Raw genomic sequence first — 9,797 nt, 5'->3', positions numbered from 1 at the left:
CATTTAATGTAACTTGATACCTCTGGCACAAGAATTTCCTTCGGGATTAATAAAGTTTTATCTTATCTTATCTTATCTTATCTTATCTTATCTTATCTTATCTTATCTTATCTTATCTTATCTTATCTTATCTTTAAGAAGACTTCCAATATCAGGTGAAAACCAGGGAGTTGTACGCCTTTTTACTCTGTATTTTCTAAAAGGTGCATGTTTGTTAATAAGTCTTAAAAACTCATCATAAAAGTGCTGCCAGGCTAAGTCCACATCATCAAAAAGTGACATAACACCACCCCAGCCTACCTTCCGCCCTGCACGACAGCCAGGGTTACACCTGTTAGTGGCAGCTAAATACACTGCTTTGGAGCTCTTCCAGCTTTTTTTACTAAGACCATTCTTCAAACCCTTGTACAAAACAGCAATGAGCATGGCAGAGCCACCCACAGCACGTCTTCAACACCCTGGAAGGACATGACAGTGCAGGAGATGTGTTTGTATTTGGCCATTGTAATCTACATGGGCTTTATGCTCAGCACTGACGGATTACTGACGGAGAGGCAAGCTGTATTCCTTGCAGTTTCCCAAGACTGTCCTGTCTAGGAAAAGGTTTTTCGCCATCTCCCAGGCTCTTCACCTGAGCAGTGCTGCAGATGATGCAGCAAACGAGGCAAAACGTGGCACAGCAGACTTCGACCGCATGGGCAAGGTACAGCCACTGTACTCTCAAAGAGTGAGGCAGCCAGTGGCAAGGGGCTGAGCTATGACTCAGTCATGAGGCTGATGAACACAAGATTACTGGGCAAGGTCTACAAGCTGTATGTAGATAATTTCTACACCAGCCCAGCCCTCTTCCGCAACCTCCTGCAGCAGAAGATCTGGGCCTGTGGCACCATAAGGACGAACAGGGTGGGGTACCCAAGGACAAAGGAGAACACCCTCAACTCAAAATCTCTCCGTGGTAGCATCAGGTGGATCTGCACTGGTTCTCTGCTGTTTGTGCAGTGGAGGGACACCAGACACTTCTTCATGTGCTCTACCCTGCACACAGCCCATGGGGATGAAATGATCAAATGTCAAGGATATTCAAGTTCCTCCAGCCATAAAAGACTAACCGGTGAGTACAGTACAGTTTATGCAAATGAGTTTGAAATGTGATTTGTTTACATATTGGTGTTTGTCATTTATTCAGGTGTATGGGAGGAGTGGACCTCTCCGACGCTCTCATCAGCTGCCACCAAGTCTTGCACAAAACAAAGAAATGGTACAAGACATTCTTTTATCATTTTTGGACATTGCTATAGTCAATGCATTCCTCCATAAAGAGCATGCAAAGGCAAGTGGTGAGGTTCCAAGGCATCAAAAGGCCTTCAGGGAGACACTCGTTGAGGAGCTGTCAGAGGTGGGCTCCACACAGCAGAGCACAGCAGAGGAGCCTCCTACTCCCAGTGTATCAGAGCAGCCTCCCAGTGCCACATCACAAGCCAGTCTACATCTCTGGTGACAGTACAGTTGGGAGGCTGAGGTGCAGGCAGTGTCACAGTAAGACACCCATCAAGTGTTCTAGCTGTGATGTTGCACTGTGCTTTGTAGCAGCCTGTGACTGTAACAATCAGTGGCATACTGAGAACAACATCTGACTGTGAAATGTGGAATTGTAAACATGTAAAGAGTTTGCTGTAAGTAGTTTTAGATAAAGGTGTTTTTGTCCATATCTCTTGTTGAGTCTTTTCTTTTGATGCAGTTTCAGTTTCAGTAGAATAATGAGCATTCAATGTGTTTTTGCTTCACTAACATTATTTCAATCATGCTAATAGTGACTCTGAATATGGAATGAGGTTCCTCTAAGTGGCCCCTTTAATTAGAGCTCTCATTGATGTCTGTATGTTGAAGCATTCCAGAGCTCTGCACTTTGGTCCAAAGTGTCCATGTGGAGACTCCATGGTGCTTTTTGGAGAGCGCCTGGGAAAACCTCCAGAAAACCCTGTTCAAAATGGTCCTTTGTCCAATTGCTATCTACTTCTAACTGGGAATAGGTAAGACTTCAGCCTGAGTCACCAGTTGTCAAGCAGCTTTTTTTTACAAAATAAATGTAGGCGAGCTACAAAATCTTTTCATTTCTCTGTGTTTAGACTTCTCTCACTGTTAACCATTTGTAATGACAGTAAATCACACAGCTAAAATAAACATTCAGAGTGTTACCTTCACTATGAGACCAAGCGTTTGCACATACTCCTAAGGGCTCACAAACAGCTGGTAGTTTCATTTGGGTATGCCTTTGACAGGCGTTTGTCAAATATTGTGGGTGAATTAAAAGGGTTAATACATGACTGACACTTTGGTCAACGACAGTTGTTTTTAAATGTGCTTTATAAATAAACTGGACTAAATAAAATATGGTACTTTCTAATTTTAGGCCAATTTCTAAACTCCCGTTTCTTTCTAAGATTCTGGAGAAAATAGTCTACTGCCAGCTGAGTTCTTTTTTAGAGGGGCACCTCCTTCTTGAGATGTTTCAGTCTGGGTTTAGAACCCATCACAGTACGGAGTCAGCACTGTTGAGGGTTTTAATGATGTTCTTTCAGCTTAAGATGTGGGTCACTGTGTTGCTCTGGTTCTGTTGGACCTAACAGCGGCCTTCGATACAGTGGACCATCAGATCCTCTTGTCTCACCTAGAGAGCTGGGTGTGAGTCCATGGTGGTGCTTTAGACTGGTTCAGGTCCTACCTAACAGGGAGAACCTTTTGTGTACAACTTGGAACAGCGGAGTCTCGTGCAGTGCCTCAAGGCTCTATACTTGGCCCTCTTTTCTCCCTGTATATACTTCCTCTTGACTTGACTTGTATTGGTTTGTGTTTTTATTTTGTTTTACTTTTTTTTATCTGTTTTTATTTTTGTGTTTTATATGCTTTACATTGGTGTACAGCACTTGGCTGACGTTGTGGAAACCGACAAGGATTTATTCTTTGCAAAGAAGGTCAATCAAAAACACTCTATCAGTCAGAATGAATGAAAGACCCCGAACATGGGGAACATCTCACAGTTATACCTGCAGCAGCCACCCCCCTCCTAATCAAGTCACACCCTCTTCTAGCTGGTCACAGACCCACTGTCTCCTGGTTATACTTTGAAGTTTTAAGTTGGCTTCCTGGAGTGTGAGATGTTATCTCTTCTTAATGATATCTTCCTGGAGTCCCGTAGGTCACGGAGCCATTTGTCTTCTGATCACACCTTGAGGCTGGCCTCCTGGAGTGTGGGATACAGGTCAGGGGTTTGGATACAGTATCCGCTGACCTCCTGGGGTCTGTTGTGTGTTGGAAGGGCCTAGCCATCAACATTGAGTGGCAAAAGGCAGGGGAACTGTCACATTGGTGAGAAACAAGAGGTGGGGTGCTGCAGGGAAGTGAACTCAAAGATTAAATTAGGCTATGATATACAGGGACAGGCACAGATGTCTCAGGGAATTAACAACAAGGATTAAAGATTAAAGTAACAACAAATATTAAGGATAGACTGCACATACAGAGATCAAAATTTCCATCACAGCTAACAAGGTTGATTTTAAAGTTCTTTATAAATAAAGTTGAGATATGAATGATCATATTGATGAAGACGCAGGCTGGGGGGGAGGAGGGGCAGCAGTCTACCACTGCAGATTATTCATTAATCTCAGACCATAATCCAGCTCTAGTTGATGAGACAGTCTCAGTCTATCTCACTGTGTTTCTCCTTCCAGCAGCTGTTTGCCAGCTGCTCGCAAACTGTCCATCGTTGCTGTGCTTCCTCCTTCTGTCTGTGTGTTCTGCACTGAAGAAGCTCTTGGCTTCTCCACATTCATCATGCCCACAATAAATTCCGACCAATCACACAATTGTTCTCGCACAGCACTGAGAGAAAAAGTTCTGCCCGGGCCATGTGTCCGAGAGAGCTGCAGAAAAGGAGCTCAGAGAGAAAAACAACATAATTTTGTTCTTGGAGCGCCAACAGCATGTAACCAGCTTTAGACCCGGTGTGATAAAAGTGAGAGCTGAGCTAACATGAGAATGAAATGAAGAATACGATGCAGAGAGGTCACTTCTGATTGGCACTCCTTTCCTGATTGGTCCCTCCCTTCCACAAACAAAATTTCCTCTGATTGAGTCTCGTCTCGTTTTTATTCGTCGACGAAAGTGTCAATCCATTTAGTCTTTGTCATGCCTTTGTATTTAGTTATCGTCCCATTTTTATCAGCAAAAAAGGTCATTGACAAAAATGATTCGTCAACAAAATTAACACTGGTCTGTAGGTCTCTGTAGGACTCTTGGATCAGGTCACACAGGTAAATAACACTGTCCATCAGACCTATTGTTCAGGCTATCATCATGGTTTGAGCATGTCTGAGCCCACCTCGGCTTCTGAGCATCCCTCAACACCAACATCTTCCTCTTCTGCTTTAAACAATGCTCACCTGTGTGTGTCTGTGTCTGTGCAGCTCATGTTGGTCTTTGTTGTCTCTCAGTCCCCCAGGTGGAGGTGGATTCAGGGGTGGAGTCTGTCCAGCTGCCATTTAAAACCACAGCTGACCTGCCTGAAGACACTAAAGTGGTGTGGAGGGAAAGATACAGGACAGTCCACGTGTATGAGAACGGCTCTGACCGACCTGCAGACCAGGACCAGGTTTACAGAAACAGAACAAAGATGAATGAAGACCTGCTGAGAACTGGAGACCTCAGTCTGACCCTGAGACACCCCACAGATGGAGACAACTACACCTACACCTGCACCGTCTACAACAAGGAGGGAGACATCCTGATGAAGAAACAAGTGGAGCTCAAAGTCAGAGGTCAGTGTGTGTCTGTGTGTGTGTGTGTGTGTCTGTGTGTGTGTGTGTGTGTGTCTGTGTGTGTGTGTGTCTGTGTGCGTGTGTGTGTGTGTGTGTGTCTGTGTGTGTGTGTCTGGGTGTGTGTGTGTGTGTCTGTGTATGTCTGTGTGTGTGTGTGTGTGTGTGTGTCTGTGTGTGTGTCTGTGTGTGTGTGTGTGTGTCAAATCAAAGTTTATATAACACCTATCATTCAAAGTAACACAAGGTGCGTTACAGAAATAAAGTGGGTTAAGCCCCACACACACACAGACACACTTCTACTTGTTCACATTAAAAGAAAATAAGAACAGGATAAAACATACAAACAAGAAAACACAGTCACTACAGCAAGTTGTAATGTGAGGAGACACCGAGGAAATACAGCCTGAAAAAATGAAATAAATCCATAAAATCAAAGGGAACAACAACAATACGACTTCAAAGGAGCTAATAGATAGAAAAAAGAATGCGATTATTAAGTAGTGAGGGCAGCAGTGCTCAGTGGTAGAGCAGGGCTGTCCACTAACCAGAAGGTCGGTGGTTCGATCCCAGCTCCTCTCTAGTCACTGTTGTGTGTCCTTGGGCACTTTACTTGCATAGCCTCCAGTGGACTCACTGGTGTGTGGCGCTCTTTGCTGGGCTGCCTTAAGGGACTAATAAAGGTTTCTGTAAGGCTTTCAGTGTAGGACCCAAAAGCAGGACATGAGAGGGTGGCGTTTTACGGTGAGTTTTAATATTTACAAGTGGTTACAGAGTTGTTATGCAGATGAGGTGGCGAGGCGCAGGCAACTGGCTGGAGGAGCACAATGAATCCAAAGGTTCGTACCTGAAACAGAGCAGAGAGCACCGTGAGTCTTTCTCAAAATCTTTTCCCAAAAAACGACTGATCAAAGAATTCCTTTCTTAAGAACTGCGGCAAGAGTGTACCACGAAAGGAGACAATCCAGCGTCGAAGATAAGTCACGCTCCAGCTTTAAAGGAGGACCGACAGGAAGTAAGGTGTCATAGATCCGCCTCCAGCCAAGCTCCACTGCGCTCCCACCATGGGAACCGAGCGCCCCCTACGGGAAAAAGGAACAACCAACACCCCAAAAAAACACAGAACACCAACACCCTCAACAGATACACAACAGTACCCCCCCCTTAACGGACGCCACCGGGCGTCTGACCAGGCTTCCCAGGAAACCTGGTATAAAAGTCCTTCAATAAATCATTGTCCAGAATGAGGCTGCGGGAAATCCAGGACCGCTCCTCGGGACCATATCCTTCCCAATCCACCAGATATTGAAATCCACGCCCTCTGCGGCGCACGTCCAGCACCTCCTTGACAGTGTAAGCCGGGTGTCCATCGACCAGTCGGGGGGGAGGTGGGGAGTCAGGAGGTGGGCACAAATCACTGGGGGTGAACGGTTTCAGCAGAGAGACATGGAAGGTGGGATGAATGTGCAGGGAGGAAGGCAGTTTGAGTCTCACCGAGGAGGGATTTATGATCCTTTCGATGGTGTAGGGCCCGATGTAGCGAGGAGCCAGCTTGCGGGAGGAGACCTGGAGAGGGAGGTCACGTGAGGACAGCCAGACTTTCTGGCCCGGTTGGTAGTTGGGTGCCGGCCTACGTAACTTGTTGGCATCCCGCTGGGACCGGGCCGATGACCGAATGAGGGCAGCCCTAACCGTCCGCCAGACTCCGCGACACCTGCGGAGATGGGCGCGCACCGACAGGACAGCCACCTCCTTCTCTTGGCTTGGAAACAATGGGGGTTGAAAGCCGTAGGCAGCCATGAAAGGTGACATCCCTGTGGAGGAATTGGAGAGGGAATTATGTGCATACTCCACCCACACTAGTTGAGAGCTCCATGACGAAGGGTTACGGGCAGCCACACAGCGGAGGGCGGTTTCCAGGCTCTGGTTAGTACGTTCTGTCTGGCCGTTTGACTGGGGATGATAACCGGAGGTTAGACTGACCGATGCACCCAGGGATTTACAAAAGGCGGACCAAACCTGAGATGTGAACTGTGGCCCCCGGTCGGACACAATGTCCAGGGGTAAACCATGAAGGCGAAAAACGTGGTCCGAGAGAAGGCTTGCCGTCTCCAAGGCAGAGGGTAGCTTGGGGAGAGGAATAAAATGTACAGCCTTAGAAAAACGGTCAACGACTGTGAGGATGACGGTGTTACCTTGGGAAACAGGAAGTCCCGAGACAAAGTCCACCGCGATGTGAGACCAGGGTCGGTGAGGGATGGGGAGGGGTTGCAACAAGCCCGCTGGTTGGCGATGACTGGACTTCCCACGAGCACAGACAGAGCAGGCGTTGACATAATCCCGTGTGTCTTCGGTCATGCAGGGCCACCAGAACCGTTGCCGAAGGAGGTAAAGCGTCCTGCGCATGCCAGGGTGGCAGCTGACCTTAGAAGTGTGAGACCACTGGAGCACGGCAGGTCGGAGATCAGTGGGTACAAAGAGCCGACCTTCAGGGCACTCGGCGGGGATCTCCACCTCCTTCAGTGCCTCCTTCACCTTGGATTCAATACTCCATATTGCGGCTCCAACAATGCAGGAAGGGGCTATGATGGGGGGGGTTTCTGTGGGGGACGAGTCCGGGGAAAATTGCCTGGACAGGGCATCAGGTTTAGTGTTCCGAGAGCCAGGGCGATAGGTGAGTGTAAAATCAAAGCGACCGAGAAACAGTGCCCACCTCGCCTGTCGTGGGTTGAGTCTTTTAGCAAAGCGAATGTACTCCAAGTTCTTGTGGTCGGTCCACACCAAAAATGGAACCTCCGCTCCCTCCAGCCAGTGCCGCCACTCCTGCAGCGCCATAACCACGGCCAACAGCTCACGGTTGCCGACGTCGTAGTTCCTCTCTGCTGGGGAGAGTCGGCGAGAGAAGAAAGCACAGGGGTGAACCTTTTGATCAGCCATACTGCGCTGAGAGAGCACGGCTCCTACCCCCACGTCGGACGCGTCCACCTCCACTATGAACTGGACTGAGGGGTCGGGGTGAATCAGAACCGGAGCTGTGGAGAACAAGGTCTTGAGGGTGTCAAAGGCGTGTTGAGCCTTCTGGCTCCAAACAAAGGGCTTGGCCGGGGAAGTGAGACAGGTGAGGGAGGAAGCCACCTTGCTGTAGTTCCTTATGAACCTCCTATAAAAGTTGGCGAAGCCTAAAAACTGCTGCAATTTCCTGCGGGTCTGAGGAACAGGCCAGTTGACCACAGCCTCGATCTTGGCTGGGTCGGGTTGCAGTTGCCCGGCAGCGATGATGAAGCCCAGGAAGCTAATCTTAGGGACGTGAAACTCACACTTCTCTGCCTTCACGAAGAGCTGGTTTTCCAGGAGACGCCGCAGGACCTGCCGCACATGCTGAACGTGATCAGACAGACTCTGGGAAAAGATAAGGATGTCATCCAGATACACAAAAATGTTGTGATTCAGCATGTCACGAAGAATATCATTGATCATGGCCTGAAAAACTGCTGGGGCGTTAGTTAGACCAAACGGCATGACTAGGTATTCAAAATGTCCCAGGTGGGTCTTAAAAGCCGTCTTCCACTCATCTCCCTTCCTGATGCGGACCAGATGATAGGCATTCCGGAGATCCAATTTACTGAAGATGGTTGCGTGGTGAAATGGTTCAAATGCTGGGTCAATGAGGGGAAGAGGATATCTATTCTTGACAGTGATCTGGTTTAGACCTCGATAGTCAATACATGGCCTCAATGATTTGTCCTTCTTTTCCACAAAAAAGAAACCAGCGCCAAGAGGGGAGGAGGAGGGTCGGATCAATCCTGCACTGAGGGACTCTTTGATATATTTCTCCATGGCGCCCCTCTCTGGCCGGGAGATGTTATACAGTCTGCTGCCGGGCAGGGATGCCCGGGGAACGAGATCTATGGCACAATCATAGGGGCGATGGGGGGGAAGGGAGGTTGCCTTCTTCTTGCAGAAAACTGGGGCCAGATCATGATACTGAGGAGGGACAGAGGACAGGTCAGGGCTGGGGGCTACAGGAGATGTCGAGGCAGGGGCAGAGGGTAACGCGGAGTGGAGACAGACTGCAGAGCAGCGAGGGCTCCAACTGAGAATGGAGCATGTGGGCCAGTCAATGTGTGGATTATGTAGCTTTAGCCAAGGTAATCCTAACACTAGAGGGTGAATAGGAGATGAAATCACAAACAAAGACAGAGTCTCCCTATGATTACCAGACAAAAGCAATGTCACAGGAACGGTGCGATGGGAGATAGTGGCCAAAATGTGGCCATTCAAAGCATTAACGGATTTCGTTGTTTCTAATTTTTCCACCGACAATCCTAAACTAGAAACCAGTCCTTCATCCAAAAAGCTCTCATCAGCACCGGAATCAATCAAAACCGACAAGGGAAAATTCTGAGAAGGAAAAAGGAGAACACCAGGTAGAGTCAATTGTGAACTTGACTGCACAGGAGAGGATAGGGAGGCTGTTCGGCTCACCAGAGCTCCCTCTACTGGTGGTGAGCCGGAGAGTTTGGGCAGACGGATTTGAAATGGCCAGCGTTTCCACAATACAAACAGAGCTTCTCCTCGTAGCGATGGAGCTTCTCAGCCTGAGACAGCTTAGCTCTGCCCAACTGCATGGGCTCCTCATCCGTAATTACCGGAGAAACATGAGAGGTAGAAACCGGAACTACAGGGCCAGTTCGAGTAAATGGCCGATTGCCACCAGCTCCCTGAGGAGTTCCTTTCTCTCGACCCCGTTCCCTAAGACGGTTATCCAACTTAATAGCGGTAGCAACCAACGCATCAAAGGAGGAGCTATCGTCCCTGTGTGAGAGTTCATCCTTAATTCTATCCGAGAGTCCCTTATAAAAAATCCCCCGTAACGCTTGATCCTCCCACCCAGCCTCTGCAGCTAAAATGCGGAAGTCCACCGCAAACTCAGCCACTGATCTAGCCCCCTGGCGGATACTCAGCAAACGTCCCTCTGCCTCG

At 48.3% G+C, this 9,797-nt stretch overlaps 1 long non-coding RNA gene across 1 annotated transcript; it reads right to left on the bottom strand.

Moving 5' to 3' along the window:
* Positions 1-5,546: 5,546 nt before the first annotated feature.
* LOC114445475 (uncharacterized) lies at positions 5,547-5,912 on the bottom strand. The gene is made up of 2 exons (XR_003671649.1): positions 5,763-5,912; positions 5,547-5,661 (listed from the first exon to the last, which is right to left on the bottom strand). It is a non-coding gene; the product is annotated as an uncharacterized LOC114445475 (long non-coding RNA).
* Between the last annotated feature and the right edge of the window lie 3,885 nt (positions 5,913-9,797).

Source organism: Parambassis ranga, chromosome 13 (genome assembly GCF_900634625.1).
Source record: "Parambassis ranga chromosome 13, fParRan2.1, whole genome shotgun sequence".
NCBI classification, from domain to species: domain Eukaryota; kingdom Metazoa; phylum Chordata; class Actinopteri; family Ambassidae; genus Parambassis; species Parambassis ranga.
Note: the sequence above shows the minus strand (reverse complement) of the source record. Positions and strands in the feature narration are given on the sequence as shown.